A 14810-nucleotide genomic window follows, 5' to 3' on the forward strand; every position below is an offset into this window, starting at 1 on the left:
CACATATTAGGAAGAAAACAGTAGTCTTAAAAATACATACGAAATACTAAATTGTGTTATTACCTATTTTAGGATGTGACGCTTTGTGATTTTATGGTTTCATATCTTCTGCATCAAGAGCTACATTATATCTTTTGACTTTGGAACTCACAATTTCACAAGTAGTAAATTTAGCTTTAAGTAATACAGAAGATACTTCTGCAAAAGGAAAACTGTCAATGCCCACCACTGGAATGGAATGCCATTGATTTTAGCTTTCCTTAAGCTCACATTACTAGCAAAATCAGGCCTGAGATCTCAGAAGTAGGCCAGCTATATAAAATCTTATGTCTGTCTTAGTACTTTTTATTTTAACAGGTCCCTCGACAGCATTTTCTCTCAAAATATCAGTTATTCACAACTTCAAAGACAGTGAAAAACTGAACATTCCAGATTATTGATATTATTTTGCTAGAAATGACAGGAGCAGCAAAGCAGAAAAGCAAACTGAAATGCTCAAAGTAAACAAACAAAAAAAGGGCAAGTTTGGAACTGAGTGAACAATTCCTAAGTCTCACATCAGTTAGAGTTTACAGACGACGCAGAACAGATATTTAACATTGACTGAGTATAGAAAAACAGAACAATTAATACTTCATTTTCTCTTTAGTAAATACAGTCACGTCCTGTCAATCTTAATTACAAGCCCAAAATGATTCTACAACCATAAAAAGAGAGCATCTAATGTGTTCGATTTGTTTATACATTAACTATTAAACATTTTTCATTATTTTCAACAGATTACTTTATACTATTTTGCTTGCTGTCTGGCAAGGGTGAAGAAATATTCAGTATAACAAGCTGTCCTAGCAAAGAAGGGCCAGTTGCATTTCTCTATACTACATATGAAAAAATGGCCATGGGCTTTTTGCGCTTTTTTTTTTTTTTTTTTTGAGGGTTTGATTTCTGTTTAACAATGAAACAATTGGATTAGCAACACAAAACATTAAAAATAATCCAAACACAATAAGGTGTAATCTAGAGAGCGTAGAAAACATCCTTGACATTTCACTTCTTAATCTAGATTTCATCCAGATGCTGGGTTTCAACTAGAGCATGGTGAAGAAAGGATTCCAAAAGTAGTCCTAAATCCCAGGTCGTTATACAATACCCTCCTGTGCTTTGTGGTCCCAGTGCAGCTTGAGGTCACCTGACAGAAGGATGCTGGGGCTGTGAACAAAGTCCCTGAAAGTAACTGAACTAAACTGGCAGTTATGATAGATGAGGAGACAGAGAGCAAGAGTCCCTCAGAACAACTCCTTAGTGATGATCAAAATACAGTACACAGGCATTCAGAACAGCCACTGTAAAAACACAGATTTGATCCTAATCAACGTGCTAAAGTATGTGCACCAAGGGAGAAAGCATTCATGATAACATTAGAAGATATGGAAGCTCTGTGATATCTACACAGGATTGTGTTTTTGCATTGACCTCAATTTACTGTGCTGGTTCATAACAACCACATTTCAGTACTCCCAAGCTGTACCACTTCAAGATGTTTGGATTTCCTTAGTAAATCTCAGTCTTCCAGGATATAGCCTACTTTCAAAAGAATATCTAATGCAGAATGGTGTTAAGATGTTCGTCTTCCCCTGAGCGCAAGATAGATGTTCAATATGAAAAACTGAAAGCACAGTATCTACCTCTTCCTCCCAAAACCACAGTTTTCATAAAGGCCTCTCCAATGTTATTTTTCTAACATCTAAACAAGAGGCAAACATGCACAAAAGAAGTGTTAGTCTTTGAACTACTTTTCCTTTTTCTCTCCACTCAAACACAAAGCTGGCATAAGTGGGACTTACTACAGTAATTTAAGGAACAGTTAATTTTAACATTGCTTTCTTCATGTCTTCCTGGACACTATACTCTACAGCATGTAAAGAAAATAGATGGAGTTCAAGAAAAGGCACTTTTTGTTTTTAGTCAGACCTTCATCCTACCAATACTTGTATGAAACTTGCACTGACATAAGCAGTTTTGTTTATCACAGCTATGGAAAAGCCAAGAGCAGGATTCAATATTTTGCATTGAATAAATGCATTACTTATAAGGAGTATTCTGTAATGCAGATAAATTTACATTACATTTAAAAGAAAACAAAGTATAATAGAAAAAATAAATAAGTCAAATAGCACAAAAGAGAAGTCAAATTTACACCAAAAGAGGGGAGATTTAGATTAGGTGTTTGGAGGAAATTCTTTACTCACAGAACAACGAGGCATTGGCACAGGCTGTCCAGAGAAACTGTGCAGGTTCCATCCCTGAAGGTGTTCAGGGCCAGGTTGAATGGAACCCCAGGCAGCCTAATCTGGTGGGGGGCAGCCAGTTCACAACAGGGGATGGTAACTAGGTGGGATTTGAAGTCCCTTACAAATCTTTATGTAATCATATGACATCTAGCAGGATGCTTCAAAGAAAGTTGTGGCCCCTGGTCCACACAGCTTCCAGTCTACCTAAAGAAAACATGTATGAAGGTAAATGCAGGTAAACAGATTGTTATTACAGAAATAGGAGTTTGTTTTTAAGCTTATTATTTTTCTCTCAAACTATAGCTACGCATTGTATAACATGTTAAATGTTGCTATTTTCTTTCCCTTTCCACCCTTTTTATTATCCTCCCTCTTTCTTTCCTTCTCCACCTCCCTTTTATTCCTTTAAAAAAAAAAAATTGTGCTTTCATGCCCATTGCATATTTCACAATATCTGCTGCTAAATACGAGCTTTTAAACAAATTTTAATAGGGACTCTTACAATCAGCAGTCTTGACTAATGAGAGTATAAGTACCATTTCATGTAAAAAAAAAAAAAAAAAAAAAAAAGAAAAATCAGATGGATCAAGCTGACATTTCCTATTCAGTGTTACTTTTTTAAACTCCACTGTCCAGATAGCGTGTGATTATCATTCTAATTCAGACACTTGTAATGATTATCTACAAACTTGAAAAAAGGGAATCTTCATAACTCCAAAAAGGTCACCCAAGACACCATTTTTAATGAGCTATCTTGACACAGATGTTCTACTCAAAACATGATAAATATATTGCTAGTCAGGAAAAAGTCTTCATTTCTTTGATTTTATTTATTTTTAGTAAAGATGAAAGTGATCAGACACTGTCTATTTTTAAGAATTCTTTCCATTATCAAGACCTGACATGTAAGGAACGGATTTCAAATAAGGAAATTAGGGCCCAAATACCACTTTCTGTGCTAAAATCCAGCATTTGAGAAATGTGATTTTTGCAAATTCACCATTTTCCTCCCCTTTGAGGTCTCAAGTAATGCTTCAACCACAGAATAGTACCCAGTGCTAAGTAATTCCTCAGGCACTATGGAATGTACAGTCTAGACTTTCAACGTCTCTTGACACATTTTGACAGCATAGTATCTCACCTCACAAGCTCTCATAAAATACTTAAGAAAGACAAGATTCCCTTCAGATCTAGAAATCTGATAATGAAAGTCTTAACATAGCATGTAGGTAACCAAGATACTAATTTCATTTCCTGCTTGATCTGTGGCAGGAGTAGAGTCTACTTATGAAGCTGTTCTGCTCTGTAATAAATATTTAGCTATTCAGGGAGCAATAGAAAAGCAAACAAAGGATTCCGCAGAATACTAGGGTATTCACCAGTGATGCTCTAGCCTGAATCCCTGTTCTGATGAATATTTAAGAATCTTCTATTTATTTGAGGCCTGTATACTTTGTATAAAATTCTTACATACTCATTTGAACTGAGAAGGCAACACAAGGGTCCGTTATAACCAACTGCAGGACTATTCTTTGACAGTAATAGCTGACTCCCTACCCAAAGCAGAATGACTCCCCAAAGGAAGAACTGAACAACCCTGCTTCTGAACCTCTCAAGGCCTAAAAACTAGAACAGTGGAAGCTTAATCTGTCACAAAATATGTACAAGTATTAGATAAGGTAACCTGTAACATAAGTGAATAATCAGGTTAGCTACAACAAAGGTATTTCATCCTTTCAGCTTCTATCAAGAAATTATTGACACTGAGAAATAATTTATAACCATTAATAAGAGGGAAAGAACACTCCGTTCACTTAACTTTATTCAAAGACTGGAGGCCACATGTCACATTTTGTCTCAGCCATTCATCACAGTTCCCTAAGTCTATTTACGTAATCTTGCTGATGATCTTTCCTTCTGGAAATAAAGTAGCCTAGGTAATAACAACTGTCTTGGCAGACAAGGAGAGAGAATTGGATATTGTCTACCTCAGCTTCAGTGCAGTTGTCAACTGTTTCGCATTGATTCATCATAGAGAACTCACGAACCACAAGCTAGATGAGCAGAGAGTGAGCTGGCATAAAAACTGTATGAATAGCTGGTAGCAGAAGGCGGTAATCAGTGGCATAAGGGTGCTTAAAGAACAGTGAGTAGCAGTATGCCCCAGGGGTCAGTACTGGTTATGTTCTGTTCATTATCTTCATTAATATCTGGATGATGGTGCAGAATGTAGCATCAGCAAGTTTGCTGTTCATGCATAACTAACCGGAGTGGCTGACAGGCCTTTGCTGCCATCCAAAGAGACATCAAAATGTTTAAAAAAAATGGGCTGATAAGAACTTCATTAAGTTAAATTAAGACATGGAAGCATGAAGTCCAGCACTATGAAAGACTGTTCCCAGGTTGAAAAAACACTTGGCATATTCTGAAGAAAGTATGTTCCCATCCTTTATGCACCCTCTGTTCAGGTATTTGAATACATTCATAAGAACTCTTATGTAATTTGGCAGAAAATGATCTGGTTGTTCTGGTAGACACCAAGTTCAACACAAATCAGCAATGTGCTCTTATCATAAAGAAGGTAAGGCATTATACAGGGCTGCATTAGCAGGAGAGCTACCAGCAAGTTAAAGAAGTAGAACCTTGTTCCATACTCAGCACTGGTGAAGTCGCACTTGAAGTATTATGTGCATTTCTGGGACTCTCAGTACAACAGATTCATGCACACAGTGGAGATAGTCCAGAAAAAAGCCAAACAATTGCAGCATCTCTGCTTTCAGAGTAAGTTGATATAGCTGAGACTTCAGACTGGAAAATCATGTGAACACATTCAAATACCTGAAGAGAGATTGTAGAGTGCCAAGCTCTTTTCAGTAGTGTCCAGTAACAGGAAAAGAGGCATTGACCACGCACTAGAACGCATGAGGTTCTGTTCAAACATTAGAAGAACTGTGAAGATGACTGGAACACATTGTAGTGTCTAACCTTAAAGATCTTCAAAAGCCATCTGGCCATGGTCCTGGACTCATTCTTTCAGAACAAAAATTTTCACTGAGGTTCAAAGCCTTATGCGTTATTTTTACTTTTGAGTTTCTATTGTACTTTTGGATCTAGAAATCAAAGTTACAACTGACACAGAAAAGTCTAGTTTCTTGGCGGAGAAGTCACTACTGTCACTAGGGAAGGAAGGTCTTCTGAGTATCTAGATCAATGTCAATTATCACAGACGGTGATTATCTAATCCACGAGTATCTGAAATAAAAGAGAAATACATTTGGGGATTTTTATTTATTTTTTACTCCTTTAAGATTAAAAAAAAATAATCACCGAGCAGGCAGAGGTTTATGTTCTCATATTTCCAGTTACAATTTATTACTCATTATTGCATATTTACTTAGTAGGAATTTTACCCCCGTTATACACTTTGCTGCATTGTTAAATTGCCAGTGATCCACCAGTAAATTAAAATCAATTTTATTTTCCACAATAAATATAAAGAAAGAAAATCTGTGTCCCTTGGGATCAAAAAAATCAAATAGGAGAAATATATTAAGCAAACATTGCATGTGGAAGGAATTTACACTATAATTGTTGGCCTTATCTAAAAAATTTAATCACAGAAGATGATTTGCAAAAGCAATTGTAATAAATGATTTAAATTTTAATGCACCAGGTCCAGGGAAAAAAAAAAAAACCAAAAACAATCATTTAAAACAGAAAAAAGATCATTATAATTCTATGCAAGGTAAACAATGAATACTCCTGAAACTGAAGTAATTGTGAATAATTTGAAAAAAATATTTAAACAAATCATGGTGAACTTTTTGGAAGAGAAGAGAGGTTGATTAATGATTCAACTCATTAGTGGAATACATCTAAGATTTGTGATTTACAAATAAATACACTTATCTGAAACTGGATTTTTTTCCTTAAACTGATAAGAACCCTTTAAAAGATTTTCGTAACAGCAGCAGTAAGGACTCTAGCTCTATCTGCCGCTTATTACCACAATGGCAGTAAAAGAATAATGGTTTCAGTCAGAGATTAGGAGTGAACATGTATTTCATCCAGACACCCTGACACATCATTCAGCACCTCATACTTCCAACATCAAGTTTGGCAGAGCATCCAGCTTAGTTTTGGACAGGCATTTAAGTACAATCCCCATCAGCCTAGCACAGATTTAATTCCACTTTGTCTAACTCCATTTCGTCATCTAATTCCACTTCATCTTCTATAGATTCCCAAAGAGTTTACGTACATAATTATGACTTACAAAGATCGGAAGAAATGTAAATATACATGTTTAAATTTGAGGAGGGAAATTGTTAGAACAGATGTAGCTATTTAACAGCTCAAGCAATTAACACTAAAGCACGTCAGATCACTTAGAACTTAAAGTACACTCACTTTTCTTTCTGTCATAGTCCTACCATAACTACATAAGTCAGAATAGCAATATAGTTAATGTACATTATAATTACCATTATTAAAATTACTAAGACCAAAAGAGACATGTAACTTTAATCTTCTGAAATATTTCACATTTATTCCACTCCAAAAAGTGCCTAAAAGTGACACTACACATTTTCATCTAATTCCAAGAACCATGCTTTTATCTCCTTTTGAAATATGTTTTTATATGTATATATTTAATTCATGTCTCAAACAATTAGCTTCTCCTTTGTGCCTTATCTTAAATCTATGAATTACACAACTGTAGATATCCTCACATCAATAACATTTAAAGGAAAGTAATTCTAATCATTTTTCACTGTAATACAAGTAATGTCTTATTTAGTAGGAACAGCAGCAAATAACATCAGTTAATATACTAAACTTTTCTCAAGCGCCCTACAATTTAGTCATCTTTTCTGCATGGCATTGAAGTAACCCGTTAGAATTAAGACCGGAATGAATTCCAGACAAAAAGCCCATATGGAGATGGTTCCACACTCCTTTTCCATATTTTGAGAGTAACCTACCTAAAACTGCTCTATTCATTTCATCTGTACCACAGTGCACTGAAGTTGTAAAAGAAAATCCATTCCGCATCTGAAATCTTACCAATAAAATTACTAGCCAAGATCTCAGTTACTCTAGTATTTCTAACATCTCACTTTTTTTACTCAGATGTCACCTTATACTACATTAGAAATTTTTTATTCTCTTGCAGACAGAACAGCTGGTTTTGGGATATGAAGATCTTTACAACTGTACAGTTCTTTTCAAAAGTACCATCTATCAAACCAGCTAGTAACCTGTAAGTGAGCGAATACACCATCTTTCTGAAATTTCCTTGCCAGTTCGTAATTTTATTTCTTTCAAAGGTTGTTTGTTTTGATAGAATAGAATTGACTGAGCAGTTAATATTCTGCCTGGACAAAGAAACAATTTTCTTTAATCACTCAACACACCAAATGAGATCTGTTTTCCTAGTGACTCATCCAAAAAAGAGGGAGATAACTACCTGGAGATAGATAAATTCTAACAGGAAAGCATACTCAGATTAAGATTTAAATAATAATAATAATAATAATAAAAATCAGATGCAAGTAACTTAACAGAAGTGACATCAAAAAATTACATGAGCAGATTTCTGTAGGAAAAAAATACATCTCAACAATTGCCATAGAAGGTAAAGCATGCGTACAAAAAAAACCCGCGTACATTATAGGATGTACTAAGAGATTCTTGGAGATTCTAACTGATGTAGCCACTGAAGTTTCACAAAATACTATATTTCCTAGCATGAGAGAATTAATTTGTAGTCTGAGCATTTGTCTTCTGCATCATTTGTCATTTCCTTCGCTCCTTCCTGGTAGCTCACTTCTACTCTATCCATTCTATAATGTGTCTATTGAATCATCACATCATCAGTTCTTGTTGCTGTTCCTTATTAACTGTTGGTTAAACACCAATGAGACCTCACTGATTTATAGATACTTTAAATTATTGAAGCATTCTTTTACTTGCTTCTTAATAAGCCTGTTTCCTCCTCATATTCCAGACCCTCATTCACATTTATCTCACTTAACTGACTCCTCTTCTTTCTCTTCTCCCTTTGTGTCTATGTCTGAAAAAAAGTAAATGCTGAGAATTGTCAATCTTCATGAGACCTATTATTTAGATTCTTCATTTTGAAGAGAATGGATGACCCAGGAGATTTTTAATTGGATAAAATTTTCCTAGCTGATTGCTAAGTCACGTCCATCATAGGTCAACAGCAATTGAAAGCTGATCTCTGCAGTTAGAGTCAGTGATTCCAAGCGTTCACAAGAAGATGACAGAAGAATGACTTTTATTATTTCACCAATTCAGATTTTACTCAGCTCAGTGCAGTTCAAAAGATTTCTCCTCAGTCGTACTCCTCACCAGAAGCCTCCACACTGAATGTCCTTTTGTACCAAGAGGAACTGAATAAAAACCAGCAGCACAAATGCAGCTAATCATTTTTTATATGGAAGCCTCTTGCTAAATACAAAAGCATATTCAATAAAAAACCTCTGCTTGCAAGGTTGTTTAAAGTATAAATGGCTCCAGTGAAAACACCATGCAGCACTACTGAAACTGTCAATGAACGCCTTTGAGCATGCAGAAGAATTCTATAAAGAGAATAGCTATCATCTGTACTCACAAGTACTCACAAGTAGACAGGTATTGCAACACAGGATCATGATGAATAAAGTAATTTGCAGGAGAAAACTCAGAATCTTGACAGGGCAGAATCCAGAAAGCCTATTCTCAAATCTGTATATATACAAATCTGTATTTCCATGATATTCTTTCATAAAAATCAGGCTTTTCTATAGAATATTCATCTATCTCATACAGAATTATAACACTGAAATTTAAATAAATTTATTCCATAATAATTATACTACATTATGCATCTTTGTATCCTCTACACAGAGGAGCAGTAATCTTACTTTTATATTCTGCAGAGAAGATGGATCCTTAACCATTCTTCTGATTAAAAATACAGTATCATTGATCAAATTGCCTTCTTAATGACATAGAAATAGAAAAAAGACTGTATGAATATTCTGAGATGAACTAATCTTCACATGACAATCAGGAGTATCAGTACAGGGTTTGCTGGACAATAGTTAAATTTGCAATATTAACTTTATTTTCTAGCCTCTTACTTTTCATTAATATGTTAAGAACAGATCATGAAGATGAAATCTGAGATAACGGAAAATGGCAATACAAAATTCACATTTCCCTGCCTCTTTCAGCATTTGATAAATTCACAATGAGAAATAGCTCTGTTCTGTCAATATATATGTGCATAAATGAATATACACATATATTAAAGCATACATACATAAAAACTAGGACAAATGTACATTGTCTCACATTTCAGAAACAGGCTGACAGAATTAACAGCAATACACCAATTTGTTCTTTTAAGGAACTTAATATCTGAGCAACAGTTGCATATAGAATTTTTTTACCCCTCAACTTTTGCGTTGAAAATCTATTTCTTCATCTTCATCTCATGTTAAACGAAATGTTTAGCATAAGAAAATTTTTCTGACCTTGAGACAAGTAGTAAAATGTAAAAAGTTGTAAAAAGGTAAATATATAGTGCTTAAAGTGCATTCTTTAGCAAATAAATACAGAGTAAGAAACAGACTTCCTATGCTGAGAATGTACTGACATCCGTAAGAGAAAAGCCAAACAGTTCTCAGTCAACAGCTATAGCAAGATTGATAAAATTATAAATTAATGTTTTATCATCAAAATCAGGACTTCTGAGAAAAGTTTAGGACCTTAAATTATGGAGTAGAGGAAATAAATATTTTAGATGAGCCTCATCTTTACAGAAGAAACACAATTTCATACAGGTGATTCTTAACACAACTTCTGCTAATAAAAGATCTATACTTCAAATATAACAGCTCATTCCCATATTGTGTTTAGTATTAACATTTTCTCAGACTACATTAATGTCTACTTGTCTACTTATCTTCACAGACATTCTTATGTTAGCAAAACAGGACACAGAAAGATAAACTGCCATAGCCAGTCACCAGAAATAAAAAACCTGTGTTCCTCCCATAGAACAATTGTTATTTTCATACTCATCAATTTTAAAGCTACAAACAAGACTGATTATTAAATACGCATCATATAGGAAAGAAAATAACCCATATTTATTTCAAAACAGGAGTATAACTATATATAAAGATAGCATGGAACAAAGAATCTATAATCCATGAAGTGCAGTAATGTTTTCTCATCAAGGATGCAGCATTAGCACTTACTGAGATGTGGGTACAAGACATTCCTTTCCCATAATGTCAGTCTACAATATTTTTTGCTTCACTGGTCATCACATTAACACCAAGATTATGCCTACCCCTTTGTCTAAGAAAGCAGTGAGGGGAGGAATCTTTATAATTACATCAGTCTTCATGAAATTAGAACATTTCACAGATTTTAAAGAAAATAAAAGGAGAAGTTCCATGGAGAGGGTTTATGTGGGAGTAGAAGCAGAGAGATGCGTAACCAGTTTTGGTCATCTCAGATCCTATAACAGTTCTTGTCCTATATATCCACCTTGAATTATAATTTAAATAATTATATTCTTTTAGCTAAAATTCTCCCTCCAGTTTTGGTTGATTTGAAAATTTTTCTTTTCTTCTGGTACAAACTACATGCAGGATGAGTACCATTAAACTGCTGCTGTGTTTCATTCCAAGAAATTCACTGTTGACAGATCATGTTGTGTATTTACAAGGGTTACTCCAAAAGTAAAGTCTCCCGGTTTATTATGCTGGCTCACAACATCAGAGATGAATGTTGGTGTATGATAGTAAAAATTGGACCTTCTAGTCAATATTTTTACATCTTGTCATGGCACAGGTGGCAGCAGAGGAGCAATGTAACAATTGGCATCTGGCACTGAAGTGCAGATGAAGCAAAATGTGTGTAACTGAATTCCTCCATGTGAAAAAGATTCTGCCTACTGACATTTACTGATGCTTGCTGAATGTTTCTAGAAACAAAACAGTGAATGTCAGTATAGTGAGTAGAATGAGGCAAAGGATGGTGCATTTCAACGTTTTTTCCGCCCCCCTTTTACATGCACAGCATGTAGGTTTTTGTTTATCACTGGTGAAATGGCATAGTTAATGGAGGTGACTACGTTGAAAAATAGCTTTTTGTATCTGTGAATTCGCACTATCAATAGCATTAACGTGCTCTTTGTAGCTATTGTATTTTCCATAGAAAGTAATGACTCCCATTATAAGTGACCTAAGTACATCAAGGGCCGTGGAACTAAGCATGGAGGTGCAAACCTGGAGCGACTGCCTAACCCCAAAAAAGCAGCAGTAAAACTTCTTTTCGTATCAACTACGATAGGATTTGAGAATTTTCTACTTCTATAGACAATGAGTAAGTCATAGAATATCTCCCTTTCTTGGGTTTCCCTTCTTTGCCTTGTCTACTTAATTGCTCAATGTCACAAAAATCTTGTGTTGTGGTAATATAATAGCCTAATGTAGCCAATCCCTGACCTCAAAAAATCATCAAGATACTACTGGGTGACGCTTACTACTCTTAACTACCAGTACAACAGAAGTGCTTAACTTTGTAAGAACATGGATACCATGACCCATACATTTTGTCAGAGCAGTAATTCCTTAGGGTTCTCAGTTCTGCTCCAGATCTACAAAAAGGCAAAGTAAATTTCTATCAACAGCTCCTTGAACTTAACTGAGAGGACCCCATCATAAACAAATGATCCAGAAAAAGAATTGAAAAAGAGACTTGTGCTGCCAGAAGAAATAGAAAGGAGCTCCATCTGTCTGGCTGCAATTGCCAAACGGAGACTGTCCACTTTGTCAGGACTGGGCTCTTTGGCCTGAATGCGAGCACATACCAAGAGGCAAAACAATGCAGGATGCAACTGAATAATATGTCTGAACAGACAGCAAGCTGCTAAGCACATGGAACTGCAAAGCAAAACACAAAGATTCTGGAGGCCAGCCTTCGTCATTAGGCTGTCGAAGAGCAGAAGAAACACAAGCAGAGAACAGGCATATTTAGAACGTTATTCAGCTTCTAAATTAGTCAGAGAAACAGTATTTCAGAGAACTATAATCGCCACTGAAAGAAGCCACATCCCACTGTGATTACACGCTAACTTGAGCATTTGCCACTCCTCAAAGCAATCTTGGGGCTTTTTTGCACCCAGTAAAAGGAAAGATTGTGAATATAAAGCAGAGTTCTCTGAGCTAATACTAAGTGCCAAAGATCTGTAAAATGTACAGGTTTCAACTTACCCATTACACAAATCATACAGAGTTCTAAATTTAGTAAACGTTAGGCATAAAAGGAAGAGTAAGACCCAGCTTCTTAACCGCTACTATCAGCAGAACAGCTCCAGTAACAAATTTAAAAACAAAACAAAAAAACCTGTAAAACTCAGAAAATGACAGGTGGTGGTGAATGGAGAAGCATTGTTTCATTTGGTTTGAAATCCAACAGATTTCCAATGTGTTCTTGCCTTTCAGGATTCTATTGCAGTTACACTTTTGAGAATGACAGCCTAAAAAGCACTTTCTGAGTTACACTGGATTGCTAATTTTATGCTTTATTTCTTACCCTTTGATTTTCCTCTTCAATTCTTAACTAAGAAATAATTATCCTAGATATGTCTTGAGCTTCTCTTAAGGACAACATAAGCATTTCGCAGCATCACAATCTGAACTTGTTTTGAAGTAACTTGTGTCAACATGCTTTTATATTTCTGTTTACTTACCTCGGTATGTGCTGTTTTGTTTTGTTTTTTTTTTGTCCCTCCGTTTAAACTTGGTTTGTTGTTTGTAAATAAATTTGGCATTATCTTTTCAAATAAAAGTTTGAAAATCTGCAAAAAGTACTATTTCAGCTATACCTAATACATATAGTGAACAGCCTGTGGTGTTAAAAACATCATTTGACATATGAACAGTGGTTGAAGAGACACTCTTCCCCTTAGGCTATTATTTGAAGAAAAGCAAGAAAAAAACTTTATTGCTTCCTGGTGTTTAAATGAGTTTAGAATTACCCCAGACACGGTATTTTGTCTTCCTCTAGGGGCTAAGTTCACTGCACAGCTCTTTGAGACATTAATTACTATGCAGAAAAGCATCAGTAATGACAACCATATGTAATATGCCATGTGGAATCACAGATAGCATTTACAAGTTCATTTCATCTCTTGATCAAAGAGAGGGCTTGGATTTTTCAACAGAAAAATAAAGCCGGAATTTCCCTACACGGAAGTTACCTAGACCGGTAGAGGCACTGTTTTGTCTCCCATAAAACATCGTTTTAAAAGGTTTTTGGCCTTGAGGGAACCATGCACAGGTGGAGAGTTGTAGAAGTGTTACAGGAGGGCACATTCAGGTTTATACAGTCTCTTACACAACATCAAGGTAACCCCCAAAAATTTGGCATTGTTCACCTAAAGCTGCACGTCATTTTAAAGTAGGATGGTTTATTTCTCAGCTTTCTCAAATATTAAGACCACTTTGTTCAACACCAGCATAGCCATTCACCGGGAAAGGAATTAAACTCCTATTGACTCTTACAATGTGCAAATGTAAGTTTCCAGTGTTCCAAACTTTCCTGTTGCTAATACTAGTATTTTTCAAGTTAATTCTAGGAGCAGATTAAAGTCTCTAGAATTCCAGAAATGCTGTGAACATTTGAACTTTGTGCTCTTAGTTCAGCTCCACCAGAGTTATGAAAAAAACCTCAGTATTAAAGATGGGCTTAACTCATTCAGAAAAACACAGAAGTCCAAACTAACCTTTGACTGGCTTCCACTTGATTGTTTGTATTCCAAGAATTTCTGCTATTAAATTTACACATATACTCTTCCAGAACTTCTAGACATTTTTAAAATCAGTTTAGCAATATTTTTCTAGTACAACCTCAAACTTCAAGAAGGAAAGAGTAGTTACTTTCATACCCCTACATATGATCAGCAAAAGATCAGAAGCATTAAACTTGTAAATACACCATCAAAAAACATTAATATGAAACAGTGAATAAATCTCACTTCTTACTGTGCTGCAAACTAGGTAAAAAAAGAAAAAAAGCTACTTCTGCAATAAAAGATATCACAAAAATAGAACAGGAATTGCCATTCTTTTTTCCTGTGAATTTGGCACATGAGCAAGTCATCTGCTTTCCCAAGTTCTATAGTCATCTAATATTCTGATACAGCAACAGGGTTTCCTTTCATGAAAACTTGTGTGCAATTCATAAGGATGTGCCAAGAGATAAAAGCACTAGTCTCTCCCAAGATCAACATTTTACTACAGCCTATTTGAAAAAAAAAAAAAACCAAAAACAAACAAACAAAAAAAACCCACATATCACTGCCCACAGTAAGCATTGCCATCATTTTCACCTAAAACTGCTTTCAGTTTTCACTTCTCAGTTGAAGCATTTTGTTGGAATAGTACTCGTAGTACTTTTCACACAGTCTGCTATATTGATTCCAACATAATA

The 14810-nt window shown here is 35.2% G+C and overlaps 1 long non-coding RNA gene across 3 annotated transcripts in view; it reads right to left on the minus strand.

The window, feature by feature from the left end:
• Window positions 1-921: 921 nt before the first annotated feature.
• LOC149917888 (uncharacterized) overlaps window positions 922-14810 on the minus strand; it is a 47509-nt gene continuing 33620 nt past the window's right edge. For 2 of the 3 annotated variants that reach the window (XR_016467321.1, XR_016467320.1), the window contains 3 exons: window positions 5277-5543; window positions 2250-2495; window positions 922-1209 (listed from right to left, as the gene is read on the minus strand). This is a non-coding gene — a long non-coding RNA (uncharacterized LOC149917888). The remainder of the gene's footprint in view (window positions 1210-2249; window positions 2496-5276; window positions 5544-14810) is intronic. The other variant, XR_016467319.1, reaches the window with a different exon arrangement.

The sequence above is a fragment of the Phasianus colchicus genome, chromosome 5, assembly GCF_987193195.1.
Source record: "Phasianus colchicus chromosome 5, bPhaCol1.hap1.1, whole genome shotgun sequence".
NCBI lineage: Eukaryota > Metazoa > Chordata > Aves > Galliformes > Phasianidae > Phasianus > Phasianus colchicus.